This window comes from Tasmannia lanceolata, unplaced genomic scaffold (genome assembly GCF_043159265.1).
Source record: "Tasmannia lanceolata isolate RefF3 unplaced genomic scaffold, GAP_Taslan_0.1 ptg000024l, whole genome shotgun sequence".
In the NCBI taxonomy this organism is placed as follows: domain Eukaryota; kingdom Viridiplantae; phylum Streptophyta; class Magnoliopsida; order Canellales; family Winteraceae; genus Tasmannia; species Tasmannia lanceolata.
This window is the reverse complement of record NW_027518701.1, coordinates 4,577,501-4,596,426: the sequence shown is the minus strand read 5'-3', so window position 1 is coordinate 4,596,426 and position 18,926 is coordinate 4,577,501. Positions and strand designations below refer to the sequence as shown.

General features: G+C 38.8%; 1 protein-coding gene and 1 pseudogene across 3 annotated transcripts in view; one reads left to right on the top strand and one right to left on the bottom strand.

The window, feature by feature from the left end:
* Positions 1-1,943, top strand: part of LOC143857122 (propionyl-CoA carboxylase) — a 30,494-nt gene extending 28,551 nt beyond the window's left edge. For both annotated transcript variants that reach the window (XM_077367405.1, XM_077367406.1), the window contains one exon: positions 1,661-1,943. The gene's annotated coding sequence lies outside the window, so the exon portion shown is untranslated. The remainder of the gene's footprint in view (positions 1-1,660) is intronic.
* Positions 1,944-4,889: 2,946 nt separating this feature from the next.
* LOC143857330 (disease resistance protein At4g27190-like) overlaps positions 4,890-18,926 on the bottom strand; it is a 63,035-nt pseudogene continuing 48,998 nt past the window's right edge. The window contains exon 3 of the transcript XR_013238620.1: positions 4,890-8,495. The product of XR_013238620.1 is annotated as a disease resistance protein At4g27190-like (transcript). The remainder of the gene's footprint in view (positions 8,496-18,926) is intronic.

The window sequence follows — 18,926 nt, the reverse complement described above, 5'->3', positions numbered from 1 at the left end:
AACATGATTCCATCCTAGCAAGACTTGACTGTCTTTATGGTAGCTTAGGGTGGATTTAATGGCTTTTGAAGATATCATGTTAATCAAAGGTTCAACTTTAGGGCTTAAGGATTGGAAGAATGCTCCCCCTAGGACTTTACTGAACAGTATGGACCGGCTACATATCCAGAATTTAGTTTATGTTTGCGGTGGACTTGTAGATTTTCTATTGCTCCGTTTTGTTTGGTTGTTTTAGCTAGATTGTTCTTTTTTTTTTTTTTTTTTTTTAAGAAGGGGGGGGGGGGGGGGGGGGGGGGGGGTTGGAGGGGTGAAACTCAAAGGGGGCAATTCCATCTATGTCCCCAGTCTTACCAGTCAACGCTTTAAAGGATCTAGGCTGTTGGCCAGCTAGTGAGTGATGGCCATAGGTGGTATATACTTGGTGGGTGGAAGATGATGCAAAGATTACAGTTTTTGTGTAAATGCAGGGATGATAATAAACCAATGACAATGCTTCACTTATCTTTTGGATTGGTGCCGGCATGTCAACCCAGTTCGCATTAATATTTTGTAACGCAGGATGCGACTACTGATCCCGATTGCGATCTTAATATTAATGAAATATGTCAACTTTCAAAAAAAAGTTTGCCATTAATTTATTTTTTGTCAATCAATTGACTAAACATCTGAATTGTTATGTTTCTTTCTTCCCTACTTATTGTATTTTCCAAGATCTGAAGACTGGGAGGAAGATTGGTTCGGGTTGTGTTGTGGAAAAGATAAAGCGACGATTAATTTGCAAAAGGTGTCGGAAACGAGCCGTCACCAAAGCTGTTTTTTCTTGTAGTGTGGGTAGAGATCGTGGGACCCACATCATCAAAACATGTGTTAAAATGGTGGGCCTCATTCCGATGCATAAATTTGAGAGTTGGTAGGACCCACCCTATCAAAACATGCCGTAAAATAGTGGGTCCCACCATATGCATGGACTTGGGTAGATATGATGGGTCCACTCATGCAGTTGTAAAATGGTGGGCCCTACCACATGTATAGGTTTGGCTAGATATGGTGGAGCATACCATATCAAAATATGAGGGGTAAATGGTGTGCCTCACCCATGCTTTGACATAAATTCTCTTGCTGCTTGAGATGTTGCCACTTCTCTTGTGCAGCCTTATCTACTGATCATTGACAATGCACCTATTGTCTATTCTAACTTTGCCTGTAAATAAATATTGTATCAAAAACACGTGGCAAACAGGCTAGACGATCCTCAATTGAGAAATTATTGGATTTTTAACAAAATAGCATCTGGTTGGCTGAGATAAACCCAGTATTACCTCTAGTAAGTATCACTACGAGCAGTATTTTGAAAGATGAACTTTGTTGAGAAGAAAACAGAAAAGTTACTTGTGGTAGATATTGCCCCAAGGGTAAAACAGATGTATATGCACTCTCCTTAGCCAACCTATCCACCGCATTGCTAGCCTTTCTCAATTTGAGGAATAAGTTACATCTAGAGTTCTACTTTGATTTAACATCTTATGCATTAAACATACTAAGCACCATGTGTTAGAATTTTGTTAAGCGTTCACGGGTTTCCTGCTTCACCCATTGATTTAAATTTGAGTTTGTCAAGTTTGTCAGCATCTCATGGTCCTCCGCTTTGTTTGATTTTTAGGTACTATGGAAGCTCTTACAATATGCACTACAATAGCTTATTGGGCTCTGGCGATTGAGCTTCATCATGGTGCATTGGTAATATTATGTCAGATCTTTCATTGAATACACATCAAAACAACAAATTATTTAGTGCAATGTAAAAACCTATCATCGAAAAGTGAAAAAACGATCCATCAGTCAAATGAGAAGAAAAACCCAGATCATAAACCTTTTGGTTTTATCAATTCTGTTATTTTTTCTCTCACCCCAGTGTTTCTTCAATGAAAGAGAATTGTTTTCCATGTGTTATTGAAGGTTTTTATGCAGATTTTTATGATAAAGTGACTATACACCCACACAAATATATATAGCATGCATTGCAATGTGTTGGATCCCTATGATTGTGTGGTGTGAGAGAAGGTTTTGATAACAAATCATATACCATCTGAAAGTAGATTGAGTGGAACTCCTTGTAATTGCTTGTTATGCTTTTTGTACAATGATGCATGTAAGGTCTTCTAGTGGTCGAGCTCCTTGTAATTGCTTGTTCACCATCGGTCTTGATTGTAGAACCATTGGGACCCACTTGATGGAATAACCATTAGATGATATGGGTCCCACAGCTTCCACCAGTTGGAATTATATCATACATTACATTGTCTTGGCGGATTATGTAGAGATGACATGTCGGTTTGATGATCGCGATTGTTGATCAACTTTTTATCAGTTGAACGTGGACAGCTGCGCAACAGTTCTTTAACCGCTTCTTTGTACTTCTCATCAACAGATTAAAAAACCGGCCCGAACCGGCTAGTCTGACCCGGTCTGACCTAAACCGGCCATTTTTCGGCCCGACTTGTTCAAGCCGGCATAAGTTTTACAAACCCATTTGAACCATCCGGTTTACAAATTAGACAATGTGAATTTTTTGAACTAGTCGGTTCCATGAAAACAGGGCGATTCATGTACATACTTAGCCTCTTAATTATAATATGGCATCTTATATAACTTTTAAAAATTAAAAGCTAAAAATTTAACACCTGCCATTATGTAATTATCTTATTAATTAATAGAAAATGTAATTTACGGCAATTTTATATGATGTAGGCACGTATTATGAAGAATACAGAAAATGTAATTTACGGCAATTTTTTATGATGTAGGCGCGTATTATGAAGAATACAATGGGCCTTCCCTGTACGAAGATCCAAACCATTCTTTTTGTATGGTGCCTAAATAGGCTGTGCCCCAAAAATCATCTTCATATGATGATCTAACCCTCTGAACTGACATTTTATTATTATTTAAGAATGCCTATGCTAACAGTATCAGTTGGCCTGTTTGGGTGTGGATAGTCCTTATCCACTTTTTAGTTATTTACTTGGTGAGATTTGGTATTGACTGTTGATCTTGTATAACATCACTCAAATGGGTTTATACATGAGCTTCACTCTATAATCTATTAATTATTTTGGAAAAAAATTCAATTGAAAAGTTTTCTATGATTTTAATTTCTCAACTTCATTTTGGATCCTAACGAACTTTTCTCTTAAAACCAACACATAGACCTTAAAATGATAGATTAAAAACAAACACTGAAATCTTTTCTTTTTGATAATTTTATCCAACATGGATACAAATTCGCATTTTAATTTAATGAATATTGTTACCTGTTGAAGCATCCCTATTGCCATTTTCATCCATTTTGTATTCTAAGATAACCTTAAAAGGTAAAAAAAAGGAAAATTTGCTAAAATGACCCACTTAAAATAACGAATATATCTGTTTCTCAACATGACATCTCAACGCTTCATAATTAATAATCTTGATATATATATGAGGAAAGGGTTCCTGCAAACATGTGCAGGTAAGTTACCCGCACATGAGTGCATAAACAGGGTGGGGGCCACATTTATGAGGGGATCAAAACCATTCATTTGGAAGGCCCTTCCATGGATGAGGTGTGGCCCAAAAATCAGCCCCATTGGATTGTCCTAACCCAATCAAAGGTAGGGGGGGAATGGACAGACACTGTGTGTCTATGTTTCTGCTCATTTTCCCCCTCCACAAATGGCAAGGTTAGGATGATCCAATGGGGCTGATTTTTCAGCCACACCCTATCCATGGAAGGGCCTTCCAAGTGAATGCTTTAGACCCCCAAAAAATGTGGGCCCCCATACCTTCGCACGTGTGCAGGAACCCTTCTCTCTCTCTCTCTCTCTCTCTCTCTCTCTCTATATATATATATATATATATATATATAGACGAAAGTGTCTCTAGTCGGTCCCCTAGATAAGCTTATCTACTCCTCCCTTTAAAAAAACACAGTGGGCCCACGCTGTTTGGATGATCCAAAGCATTCATTTGATAGGTCCTAACATAGATAGGGTGTGCCCAAAAAATCAGCACCAAAGGGTCATCCTAGCCCTTCGTTTTGTGGTGCCCAGAATGGACGCATATAAACGTCCACGTTTATATGCGTCCATTTTGGACACGGTGTGCCCAACAAATCGAAGGGCTAGGATGATCCTCTGGTGCTGATTTTTTGGGCACACCCTACCTATGTTAGGACTTATCAAGTGAATGGTTTGGATCATCCAAACAACATGGGCCCACTGTGTTTTTTTGGCGGGCGGACTAGATAAGCTTATCTAGGGGACCGACTAGAGACACTTTTCTCATATATATATATATATATATATATATATATATATATATATATATATATATGTAAGGAAAGTGTTCCTAAGCTATAGCTTAGATAAGCTTATCTAAGCTATAGCTCAAAAATACATGTGGCCCCACATTTTATGGGGATCCAAAGTATTCATTTGGAAGGCCCTTCCATGGATAGGGTGTGTACCAAAAATCAGCCCTATAGGATCATCCTAACCCTGCCATCTGTTGAGGGAAAAAATGGGCAGAAACATGGACACACAATGTCTGTCCATTTTCCACTCCACCTTTGATTGGGTTAGGATGATCCTATAGGGCTGATTTTTTGTACACACCTTATTCATGGAAGGGCCTTCCAAATGAATGCTTGAGATCCCCAAAAAATGTGGGGCCACGTGTTTTTGAGCTATAGGTTAGATAAAGCTTAGATAAGCTATAGCTTAGGAACACTTTCCTCTATATATATATATATATATATATATATATATATATATATATATATATATATATATATATATATATAAACAGAATGCCGCAGCTTAAAACGAGAGATTCAAAAATTAAAAAATACATAGGAAATCCACTACTTAATACAACAATATTAAAAAGAAAAAGAAAAAAACAAAAGCCACTCCGTAAAATTACATCACAGATTTTTATAAAGAAAAGCCGTACGGAATCCACCCCTTCAAATTACAGAACCGAAAAGAAAAAAAAGAAGACAAGCCACTCCTTAATTTACATTTTCATATTTCAAAAGGAAAATTCAGCAGAAAGCGAGTCCATAAAATTACAAATTCAAATACAAAAGCCACCTTTAACTGATCCAACACCACCGGTCTTCCTCGCTATATGATCTGTTTAAGCTTTAATTGGTTGTTGGGATGGTGCACTCTGCTTTAATTGACATTTTCTTCTTATTCTTTTTCCTCCTCCTCTTCTTCAAAGGGGATGGGAGTAGGGATGGCAGAGAAGATGGGTTGTAGACGGGTCTTGAAGCTATCTTCTTCTTCTTCCCACTTCAATCCTTCCCACCATTCCATTTCTGCTTGAATCTTTTGCAGGCATGGCGCGCTATCTGGCCCTCCAAACGGTAGCTTCTTTAAATCAAGACAATGACTTATACAAATGATTTCCAACGAATGCAAATCAAGTGGCCTTACAAAGAAATACTCCAACTTTGGTAGATGCATTAATGTCAAGACTCTCAATTTAGGTAGCATTGTATTCTCATCCCCCGCCACGTCCTTCACGTTTGAAATTATCTTCTCCACTTCCCTACAATTGTAAATTGTGAGTTTTACAAGATTTGGGAGGCCTTTCACTTGAAGGGAAGAGAAGATTTCTTTCAAGCCATTGCAATCAGAGATTGAGAGTTGAGTCAGGCTTTGTAGTGTTGCCAACCCCATCCACATATTTTGCATCTTTGGAAGACGATGTAGATTCAAATCTTGAAGTTTAGGAAGCACAAGGTTATTTTCTGTTGGCGCCACAAACAAGTGTTCCACTTTCTCACACCAGTGAACCGTGACTTGCACCAGATTCTGCATTCTTTGGAATAAGTTGGGCGTGATTACTACATGCTTTAGACTATTGCAAGAAGAAATAAACATGGTTGTTAGGTTTGCAAGGGTTGGGAGTGGAAGGGATTCATCATTAGTCACCACCATCTCTAGCTTTGCAAGTTCATGAAGTATTAAATGTTGCAAATGTTGGAGTGTATATTCGGGAACATTCTTTCCACTAATAACACATTCCATCTCATCGCAAAGCTCTATCTTAAGACGTTCCAAACTTTGAAACCCATGAGTATCCAAATCCAAAATATTCTTTGAAGATTGGTGCCACCTTATGTATAGGTAAGTAGTCTGAGGGAACAAAAACAACTTCACCCATTTCGGAAATGGTTCAGGACCCTCAATTACTGTCACATGAAGGCAATTTGGATAAAGAGTGATTATGTCTTCTCTCTGAATTCCAAGTTGAAGGCGGAGATAAAATATCTTCAAATGTGCCCAGATTTGAACAAGTCATCTTGGGTAAAGCGGTGGGCATCTTCTATCTCCACCCACAAACTAGTCAACCGTGTTAAAGACACTACTTCTGCCAACATAGCGTTGCCGTTGCTAGCCTCCCCCTCCCCTTCTCCTCCAACCTCCCACCTATCAAAGCTATTTTCCATCTTCAATTCTTCCAAACGAGTCAACCTACATATGACAGCATTTCGTGGAATAACTTCAAGATTTTGAATCGTTTGATAAGTCCAAGCGCCTTAGATTGATTAAATTTCCAATTTCAATTGGCAATTCTTGGAATTTGTTCTTAGAGAGATCGAGGGATTCTAGTGTTTTTAGTTCCCCAACATGTGACAAGCCAGTCGAAAGAGATTCACAGCCTTGTAGACAAAGTTCCCTTAGGCTCTGCAAGCATGACAAAGATGGATGTAACCTTTCGATAGCTGTCTTACCTATATCCAAAACATGAACATCTTTGATGCTTTCAAAAAAATTGACAGGAATTTCCTTCAAATTTTCGTTATCTTGCATCATCAAAGTTAGCAGATGGTGGCATTCCACTCTATCTGGAAGTTTCCTTATTCTGTTTTGCATCAACGAAAGCCTTTTACATTCTTGTAACTTGTCCATTTCTGGCCAATCTTCTAATCCTAATCCAGCCTTCACCAAAAACCTATAGTCACCTTCTTTGGATGCAATCCAAATGGCGACATCTCGTACTACATCATGTATCCTTACATGCCCTTCCTTTTCACACTCTAACAACAAACAACAAGACTTGAGTTTCTCAATTAAGGCACGCCCTTTATTCATTGTTTCATCTAAAATCTCAAACTTCTCCAAGATTCCCTCACCAATCAAGTATCTGATCATCCTATCCACAGGAATTTTGAAGTCCTCTGGAAATAGAGCACAGAACAAGAAACATTGTTTCAACTCCTCAGTTTTCAATTGGCTATAGCTTATTCTTAAGGATTGATATACCTCCGTATCCATGCCTTCAATATCTATCGGGTCTGATCTTTTCAGTTCGGTTACTGCGTTCTCCCAAACTGATAAATTATTGTTACCACTTAATGCTCCCCCAAGTGTAACAAGGGCTAGTGGCAGACCACGGCATTCTTGAGCAGCTTTCTTTGCCACATTTTGCAAGCTTCGACAATCAACAACATCACCCACTTTCTCTTTAAACAAATCCCATGATTCGTCGTCCGACAACACATTCATTTGAATATTAACTTGGCTTCCCATTTGTCTGCATATATCTAAGCTTCGAGATGTTAATAAAATCTTACATCCCCTGTTTTCATCACCATAGGGAATTCCTATATTGACTATATCTAGTCTAGCCCACAAATCATCCAAAATGATGAGTAACTTCTTAACATGCATTAATCTTCTCCTTAGTTCACTTGCTCTAAGGGATTCAATTTCCTCTTTGAGTTCCCCTCCCAATTTCCTTGCAATTTCTTCTTGGATGATTTTTAATTTTACATCCTTAGACACAGTTATCATCACAATTGCATCAAAATTAGGTGTCTCTTTCAATTTATTGTTCACATTTTTCACGAGAGTGGTTTTCCCAATACCACCCATGCCATATACACCAATCATTTTGATATTTTCATCCTTTAGAGCATCCATGACTTTCTCCAATGACAAATTTACCGTCTTTAGACCATCAATTGAAGGAGTAGGGTTGGACTCTACCCTTGGACGTGGAGAGGATGTTGCCAATATCTCGAATGTTCCTTTATTATGGTGATTGGTAATGATATCTACCTTATCATTTGCCAATTTACTCAACCTATATCGCCGATGCCAATTCGGACACCACCCCTTAAGACATCTCATGTTTTCTCCTACATTAACCTCTATCTGATTTGCTTCCAATATCATTTCATCTGCTCTTTTGATCCACAATTGAACATCATCAGTGACCTCATCACCATTTGAGCATCTTTCATCTACGCGTCTTTGTATAACATTTCTCCTCGCTACAAGTTCTTCAACACCTCTTTTTAAATTTTCAACACTGCCTTCAAAATCATTTATATAGTCCATGCATTTCTTGAGAGGTCCCCATGCACACTCTGCTATATCTATGAGAACTCGAATAAATGCGTCCATAGTCTTCTCCACACAAATAAACCATAAACAATGCTGCAAAAAAAGAACAAACACAACACGACACAAATAAAAGTTAACAAGTGTATGAGATTATTATGAATTGGACTCGTCCATGAAACCTAGGGACAACCAAAATACGTAGTTAACATGAAATCATATTTTTTTGCTGGTGAAATTATTTCTTTAGTATTTTAAGATGCAAATTAAAAAAAACAAACACTAAGTTAACTTGGATTTGACTTCACCATTTATGTTGGACTGGTAATTTTTTAGAGTGTAGTACTAGACCATAAACCATTAAGAAGATATCGTAAAAAGGGCGGCCCAGTGCATGAGGTTCCCACCATTGCGGGGTCTGGGGAGGGCTAGATGTACGTAACCTTACCTCTGCTTTGCAGAGAGGCTCTTTCCGTGACCACCAGTTCATTTTTTAGAGTGTAGTACTAGACCATAAACCATTAAGAAGATATCATCATGCTAAAAATAATGAGTGACTAAGGATAACATGACATTCATTATCTTTTCCTTTTATATATATTAGTAAAAACACCAATTTGTTTCTCTTCACAGCCATTGACATCTTCAACAATAACACAAATTGTCCATCTTGTTATAAATTTTACTGGTAGTAATTTGTCAACATTCATTTTTAGAAAATTTAATTTTCTGTTAAAAATGCTATTACATGTTGCATAAAACAGAGAAAGATGTAACTTGTTTACTCCAAAGATATTGTTATTGTCTCCTCTTATATATTTTTATTTAAATTTTTTTTTTTTGAAAAGGATAACAATATGTTTTGATCTCATTATTGTTTGAAATAGCTTGTTTCACTTTCGATGATTTCTAATTCAAAAGGAAAAGTTCTAATCTGAAATGAAAATTTAACTGCCATTTTGAATTATTTAACTTTAAAGCCCATAGCTACAAGTGACATAAAAATATAGCTAATTGTTTTTAATTTTACCCTTGAACATAGTATAGAGAAATCCGAACTCTCTATGTGTGGATAGACTCTAAAGTCTAAACTACACTCCTAAATTATATGAAGAAAAGGCAAACACCAAAAGAACAAGACAAACTCATTGGAGAAATCCGACAAGCAGAGCCCTTCTCGCACTTCACTAGATGAGCTGGGATAGCAGATATAGTTATGGGAACACAACAGCCATGGCTGCGTAGTTACATGAAGAATAAAAGAGGCTGAAGAAAGTGTTGTTAAATAAGATTCTTGAGTTTATGGTAATAGTTAGAAAACTAAAATAAACAATGATGTATCCAAGGGTTTGATTCATTTTTGGAGTCATTGTTAAAAGCTTCTATTAGAAGTGAGTTTTTTAAATGATACGTATAAAAAAGGTCCTAGGTTTAGAGTGTGAATATTCAAGTCTTTGAATTTTTCTTTGTTGTTTTCTTTAGGGGTTTCCACATCTTATACATGAAAAAAAGATTAGAATAAAGTCTTCTTCTTCTTCTTCCTCTTCTCCTCCTTTTTCTTCTGTTATATTTTTAAACTTGTAAAACTTGTATTTTGAGGAATACACCAAGTGTCCACACATATGCTTTCTCAAAGGAGATTTAAATAAGCACAACAAGGAAGTTTGTACTTTCTTGTGTGTGCGGTTTTGTGAGTTTCTTGATTTTAGCTGCCTTGAACTCAACAAGTGGTTTGGGAGCCAATTCAATTCTATAATGAGAAGTAGTGGTGCTCCGGATCTTATTCAATCATGAACAGACACCATTGAAGATGGCCAATGATGCTGGTTTGTCTTTCTTGAGGAAACTAAACCACTCTACCTATTAGCTTTGTAAGTTATCTATGGAGTCATAACTACAAGGGAAATAATATATATATGGAGAGAGAGAGAGAGAGAGAGAGAGAGAGAGAGAGGAAAATGATTGTGCGCTCAAGCACATATAGCTTATATGCGCTTGAGGTCACAAAACTCATGTGGGCCCACATTGTTAGGATGATCCAAAGCATTCATTTGAAAGGCCCTTACATAGATAGGGTGTGTAGTAAAAATCAGTTCCATAGGATCATCCTAATCCATCCAAAAGTGGAGGGCAAAATGGACAGATATTGCCCTCCACTTCTGGATGGGTTAGGATGATCCTATGGAGCTGATTTTTTGACAGACCCCATCTATGTAAGGGCCTTGCAAATGAATGGTTTGGATCACCACAAAAAATGTGGGACCCATGTGTTTGGTAAGCTTATATGCGCTCGAGCGCACAATCATTATATATATATATATATATATATATATATATATATATATATATATATATATATATATATATATATAAAACATTTGGATCAAGCGCTCTACAAGTGTTCAAGATTGGGACCCCCCTCCTCAAGGGCTTCTAAAGTTGAACTTTGATGGATCGAGCATGGGGAGCCCAGGGTCGGCGGGTATTGGAGGTGTCCTTAGAAATTCGAGGGGTGAGGTCATTTGGGCTTTTGCAGGGCCTGTCGGAGTCTCAGGCAGAGGTTCGAGCTGTCCACCAAAGGATTAAACACTTAAATAAAGATTTCTTGGATAAGGTGATAGTGGAAGGGGATTCTCTAAATGTTATTCGTTGGCTTAGGGCTATTCGGTTCCCCCGTGGAGATTTACCCTCTACTTTGACGAGATCGAAGACATTGTGGAAGGAGCCTCGACTACTTTTATGCATGTTCAGAGACAGGCCAATAGTGTGGCGGACAAGTTGGCAAGAGATGATGTAGTTAAGGAGGGAATTGAGTTATTTGATTTCCTACCTCCTTGACTGTTCAGACTGCTCGTCCCCATTTCGATTTGTTTAGTTTTTCTTCTCATCCTTGTATTGCTTCGCTTGTTCTTCCGCTTTTCCTTCTTGTATTGCTTGGGTGGACCATCTTGATCTCTCTCTTGGTTTTAATGAAATTTGCTCTCATTAAAAAAAACATATGGATCAAACACAAGTTCCCAGAAGAGGCAACAGAAAGGACCAAGTTGAACGCAAAGTCCAATAAGGCACTGTATACTTTAAAACAATTAGTGAAGGATGACAAGTTGATCCATATTCAAGATGCAAAAACTCCAAAGAGGCATGGGCGATGGTAACTAGAGTACGAAGCATATTTGGCAGCCATTGCCAATTGGGCGAAAAAGTCTTCTGTGGATGGGTTAGAGAGTTTGCTCATCGTCCACTAGGATGGTGCTCACTTACATGACGAAGGTGGTAATCAAGGACAAGGAGGAGGTTTTATTCTTATTCTCAAAAAGATGCTAAAAAGAAACGTCAATCTAATCGCAGATCAAATCACAAAAGAATTCATTATATGGGAGAGATTCTAGTCATCACGAGAAGGAAAATAATAATACACGAGAGAAACACTTCTTAATTTTTCCTTCGTTCAATAACATGTAAGGGTATTTTAGTCATTAGTTGTAGGATAGAGGGTATTATTGTCATTGTACATTGGATGCCCTATTTGGGGCCTATATATACATCATTTACATGAGGAGCTCCCTAGTGGAAACTCTCCATCTCTCCATTCCTCTTCTTCCTCTTACCCTAACTTCATTTCTAACATCTTTCATTGTGGAAAGAATTGACTTTGCACATAATTATAGAATGAATCTTGTCCCACTAGAGAGAAAGTCAACCATAGAGAGCCCATGGTAAGGGAGAACAAGCAATGAAAAGTAGGATACTCAATTATTATTTAAAATTACCAGGGTGTTGACATCCCATTTGGCACGCTCGCTACTGTGCACAGTCTTGCGCTCAGATAATGAGTAGGACTTCCTGGTTGAACTGCATTGATCTCCAAAAAAACCCTACCACAAACCACAAAATCCCCCCGATCTAGAAGGTTAGACTTACCACCCACTGTCCGTGTGACCATCCTTCTGGCCGACTGGACACCGCCACCAGAACCAATCAACGACTGACAGCCTAGCCCTCTCAGCAACCGACAACACCATCCAAGCGGCCACCACCTTGTGGTCGGCCACGTCTGGACGGACCTCACTGACCAAGGGTGCTGCCACCGGGAATCTTACCCTTTTCAGACTGAAGGCGCATGTCTGATATTCACTGCAGTCAGTGAATATCAGAAATTATTAACTCTACCCTTCCCCTTGGCTATAAATTGGGACGCATCGATCTGGATCCGATTCTCACATGAGTGAACAGAGGAAGTGAGGTCCCCCCCCACAACATAGAAAACCCCCTAGAGAACCCCTGCAGCCCTCGACTCTGAGTCATTCGGAGATCATCCCATACCTCCCTTGAACCTAAATTTCCACTCTCACTATCGTTAGCTTTCATCGTCGTTACGTCAAGGAAGCCCAGAAGGAGACCAATGCCATCAGCTGCCGAAGCTTTGTACCCCTAGCCGTATCCTCGCAAGGATTTTACTGGCAGATGCATTCTTCGAGAGGCATAACCACACCGGCCCGACCACTTGCAGGTATACCTACCCTCTTATAACTTATAAGCTTGCATTTCCATTTTATTGCTTTAGCAGCTTCGTGATTTTTATCGGTAATCGAGAGGGTACGTGAAGTCAGACTGGGACCTTAGGGCTCTCATCCCAATGATGGTCATACAAGGAGTCCGGTCGCAATATTTTCCTTTACCTGGATAGATGCTTTTGGAACTCCAGGTTCTTCATAGGAGTTACTCTCTTAAATTAACAGGGTGTCAAGATCTCCACAAAGAACAATTCCTCGCAGATTAGGGATCCAGAATCACCCGATACAAACATCGGCGACTACTCCCATGTATTTAAAGTTGTTTCCAAAGTTTGGTGTCATTTCAACTTTTGGGAACTTTGGAAAAAGGAAGTAAATTGCCCTGCTTCATGGGCTAGGACCTTAAAACCAGGAGTAGAGCCACTAGAGTAGTGGGTGAACTTGGGCACTTGGCCCCAAGGAAAGAAAGGCCTCTGATCTGCCCGGATTCGTCAATATATGATGAGGTTTGGGGTATAGGGGTGCAACTCGGGTCGGGTTGGGTCGGGTTGAGGCCAACCTTAACCCCACCCAAGATTGCATTCTCTCAACCCTAACCCAACCCAAACCTTGGGTTGAGGATGGTCAACTCTAGCCCAATCCACCTCCAAATCGGGTCAGGTTCAGTCGGGTTCATCTCGGGCCAAATAGAAAAATACAAGGAAAAAAGCATAATCCTAGAAAAACATGAGAAAACTAAAGGACAGAGGTCGGGTTCGGTTCGGGTTTGGCGGGGTTCACTTGCCCAATTGCGACAGTAGTTGGACTGCAAAGCTTGGTCAAGGTGGGGCTTCGAGTCATACAGGATGGGCCGTCGGATCCCTGCGATGATCCTACTCATAACTCGCTTGGCCAGTAAGAATTCTCAATTCGGATCCAGGATTTATAGAGTGCATGGATATAGCTAGAGAAAAAAGGAATTTCTTTTCTTTTTATCTGAGATTTACACATCAGCATTACTCTTTTACCATTAACCCCTTTGCTGATATCTAACATCTATCTCTAATACAAAAGGAAAAAGGAATTTCTTTTCTTTTTATCTGAGATTTACACATTACCATTACTCTTTTACCATTAACCCCTTTGCTGATATCTAACATCTATCTCTATGAGAAATTATTCGAGGGTAAAATCGTAATCTACATACGAAAAGTACCGACACGGGTACCTGTCTATGACAATTACGAAAAAAACTACCAAGAAGAGGTAAAGACATATGACAATGACGAAAGAACTACTTTATATTACTCATGCAGGACACTTGCAAAATATTGACGAGTTCCGGGCACCCGAAGAGGAACAACAATTATGAAAACCTCTAACGATCGGAGGGCTAGGATCAACCTATGGAAATAAATTTTATGGGCACAACTGATTGATGTTGTGTTCCATCACATGGACGGTTTGGATCAACCTATAACCCTCTATAGATCGGAGGGTTCGGATCAACCTATGAAAATTATTTTTGGGGCACAACTTATGTAGGCAGTGGCCCATCTAATGGACGGTTTAGATCATCCTATGGTACGGGCCATACCTTACATTTTAATGAAGTGAGGAGTGCGATCATCAAAATACGGCAGTGAGGACATTAGCACTCTATATAATTTGAAACCATTGTTGTTACTTGGATGTTCCCACGCGGGAAACCCGAACCTGACGGGTTCAACCCGAATTTGGGTTGCGTCGGGTTAAGCTTTTTCGCACATCGGGTTGGGTTAGGTTGGGAAAAATCAACCCGAATTGGAAATCAGGTCGGGTCGGGTTGGGCTGTCGGGCAACTCGACCCGACCAGAAACCCGAATTTGGGTTCCAACTGAAGAAGTTTTGTATATGTGTTTTTCTTTTTCAACATTGAAATAGTCTCCACAGTCCATAATGGACGGTTTGGATAATCCTATGGTGTGGGCCATACCGTACTTTAATAAAGTGAGGAGTGTGATCATCAAAATATAGTAGTGTGGATAACATTTCCCTTTGTTAATTGTTAGTCCCTGTTTGGTGTGGATTTTGAGAACCGATTGTGAGTTAAAAACTGATTATTGGTGACTCACTATTGGTTCTCAAAATCCAAAACAACCGGTGGTCAACTATTGGTACCATATCAAATCGGGTCAACCCGACCCAACCTAACCCGAATTGGAAATTGGGCTGGGTTGGAAAATATGGGTTCCTCGGGTTGGGTCGGGTTGAGACCCAAATTGCACCCCTAACGATGATGAAAAAACTACTTTTCCTTAACTATGTGCGGGTGCGGGTCAAATTACGGGAAGTTTGATATTACGAATGCAGGACACCTGTAAGAATATTGACGAATTCTTGGCACCTTAAGAGGAACAACAATTATGGAAACCTCTATAGATTGGAGGGCTAGGATCATCCTATGGAAATTATTTTACGGGCACAACCTATTTATGTTGTATTCCATCACATGGACGGTTCATAGGTCTGTACAATTCTTTGTCGGCCCGTGCATCGCACGGGGTTTTTTGCTAGTTATATATATATATATATATATATATATATATATATATATATATATATATAGCAGAAGAGAAAAGGAAAGAATTATTTGAATTTCTCCCAAAATTCTATGAGAATTACACATCACTTTTTTTAACTTTTTTTAATAAAGGCACCCATTCAACCCACATATTTTCAATCCTACGCCCTCCTTTATGCTTTTTAACAAAGGCACCCGTTAAAGCCACATAATTTCAATCCTACCCCCCTCCTTTATGCTTTTTTAATTATGGAAACCTCTATAGATTGGAGGGCTAGGATCAGACTATGGAAATGATTTTACGGGCACAACCTATGGAAACCTCTAAAAATATGTGAATTTCTCCCAAAATTCTAATAGAATTACACATCACTTTTTTTGACTTTTTTTTTTAACAAAGGCACCCATTCAACCCACATATTTTCAATCCTACCCCCTCCTTTATGCTTTTTAACAAAAGCACCCATTAAAGCCACATAATTTCAATCCTACCCCCCTCCTTTATGCTTTTGTAATAAAAAAAGTGGACAAAGTCAACATAGTGATGTTTTCCTTTGCAAAATTACGGATTGGGTACATATGTTACATAATACTACGGATTTTTGTGAACATATTACATAATACTACGGATTCAGGACGCCTTTCAAAATATTGACGAATTCCGAGCACCTTAAGAGGAACAACATATTATGGAAACCTCTATAGATTGGAGGGTCAGCCTATGGAAATGATTTTACGGGCACAACCTATTTCTGTTGTGTTCTATCACATGGACGGTTTGGATCAACCTATGATGTGCTCCGTACAGTTCTTTGTCGGCCCGTGCATCGCACGGGTTTTTTTACTAGTGTGTGTGTGTGTGTGTGTGTGTGTGTCTATATATATATATATATATATATATATATATATATATATATATATATATATATATATATATGGGGGCGCGGTATCTGAGCTCAAGCTCAGAAATTCTATCTGAGGTAGAGTTTTTATATAGGGCATCTCCCATGTTGTTTGACTCATCCAAGCCATTCATTCCATAGAAGCTGACATAAATATGTTGTTCCTAAGAAACCATCTCCATAGGACCTCTTAACCGTTAGATCTGTAGAGCACCAAAGCGACCATTTTCTAGACGTCCATTTTAAATCAACGCTTACCGTGATCCTATGAAGATGATTTCTTACGTACACCCTATCTATGTTAGGTCCTATAGAATCAATATCTAACATAACCCAAACAACATAGGCAGCCACCCTATTTAAAAATTCTACCTCAGAAATTCTAACTGAGCTTGAGCTCAGAAACCATTTACTAATATATATATATATATATATATATATATATATATATATATAATATGAGGAAATGGTTTGTGAGCAGCTGCTCAGATAAGCTTATCTGAGAAGAGCTCACAAACCATAGGAGGGCCCACATTTTGGGGGTGATCCTAAGCATTCATTTCGAAGGCCCCGTCATGGATGGGGTGTGTACTAAAAATCAGCTCCATTGGATCATCCTAACCCTTCCATTTGTGGAGAGAAAAAATGGGCAGATTTAGGGACAAACAGTATCTGTCCATTTTCCCTCCACAAATGGACACCCTAAGATGATCCAATGGAGCTGATTTTTGGTACACACCCCATCCATGATAGGGCCTTCCAAATGAATGCTTAGGATCAATCCCAAAATGTGGGCCCCCCAATGGTTTGTGAGCTTTGCTCAGATAAGCTTATGTAAGCAGCTGCTCACAAACCATTTCCTCTTTCTCTCTCTCTCTCTCTCTATATATATATATATATATATATATATATATATATATATATATGTGAGAAAAGGGTTCCTGTAAACGTGTGCAGGTAAGTTACCTGCACACGAGTGCAGAAACAGGGTGGGGGCCACATTTTTGTGGGGATCAAAACCATTCATTTGGGAGGCCCTTCCATGGATGAGTTGCGACCCAAAAATCAGCCCCATTGGACCGTCCTAACCCAATCAAAGGCCAAATATTGACAGACACTGTGTGTCCATGTTTCTGCCCATTTTCCCCTCCACAAATGGCAGGGTTAGGATGATACAATGGGGCTAATTTTCTATCCATGGAAGGGCCTTCCAAGTGAATGCTTTGGACCCCTAAAAATGTGGGCCCCCACCCTGTTTCTGCACTCGTGTGTAGGTAAGCTTTCCTGCACACGTGTGCAGGAACACTTTCCTCTCTCTCTCTCTCTCTATATATATATATATATATATGGAAAAGTGTTGCTACTCGGTCTTGTAGCTAAGCTTATCTACTCGGTCGGGTTAAATACAGTGGGGGCCCACATTGTTTGGCTGATCCAAACCATTCATTTGAAAGTCTTTTACCTGGATAGGGTGTCCACAAAAAATCAGACCCATAGGATGATCCTAACCCATCCAACATTGGAGGGAAAAATGGGCAGATTTGTGGACAACATGTGTCTGTCCATTTTTTCCTTATATATATATATATATATATATATATATATATATATATATATATATATATATATATATATATATATAGAGAAAACGGTTCCTACACATATGTGTAGAGAGTTCTCTACACACTAGCTTAAAATACAGTGGGGGCCCACATTGTTTGGGTGATCCAAGCCATCCATTTTAAAGACCCTCACATAGATAGGGTGTCTACAAAAAATCAGATCCATAGGATCATCCCAACCCTACGATTTGTGGAGGTAAAATGGATGTCTTTAAGCCTTCACAAATTAGTCCATTTTTTGCCTCCATAGTTCGAATGGTTAGGATGATCCTATGGATCTGATTTTTTGTGGACACCCTATCTATGTGAGGGCCTTAAATATGAATGGTTTGGATCACCCAAATAATGTGGCCCCCACCGTATTTTAAGCTAGTGTGTAGATAACTTATCTACACATATGTGTAGGAACCGTTTTCTCATATATATATATATATATATATATATATATAAGGAAAAGGTTTCTGAGGTATTGCGCAGCTTGAGCAGCCCTGTAAATACAACATCTCCCATGTTGTTTGAGTCATCCAATCCATTCATTCTATAGGACGTACCATAGGTAGGGTGTCCCTAAGAAATCATCTCCATAGGATCATGGTAGCTGTTGATTTGTGGAGTTCAAGAATGAATGGCTAGAAACTGGGCTTCCGTAGATTGAATGGTTAGGATGATTGTATGGAGATGGTTTGTTAGGAACACCCTATCTATGTGAGGTTCTATGGAATGAATGGGTAGGATGAGTCAAACAACATGGAGATGGTGTGTTTATAGTGGCTTGCTCAGGCTGAGCTATAGCTCAGAAACCTCTCCCTATATATATACATATGTATATATATGTATATACATATGTATATATATATGTATATACATATATACATATATGTATATATATGTATATACATATGTATATATATATGTATATACATATATACATATATATACATATATAC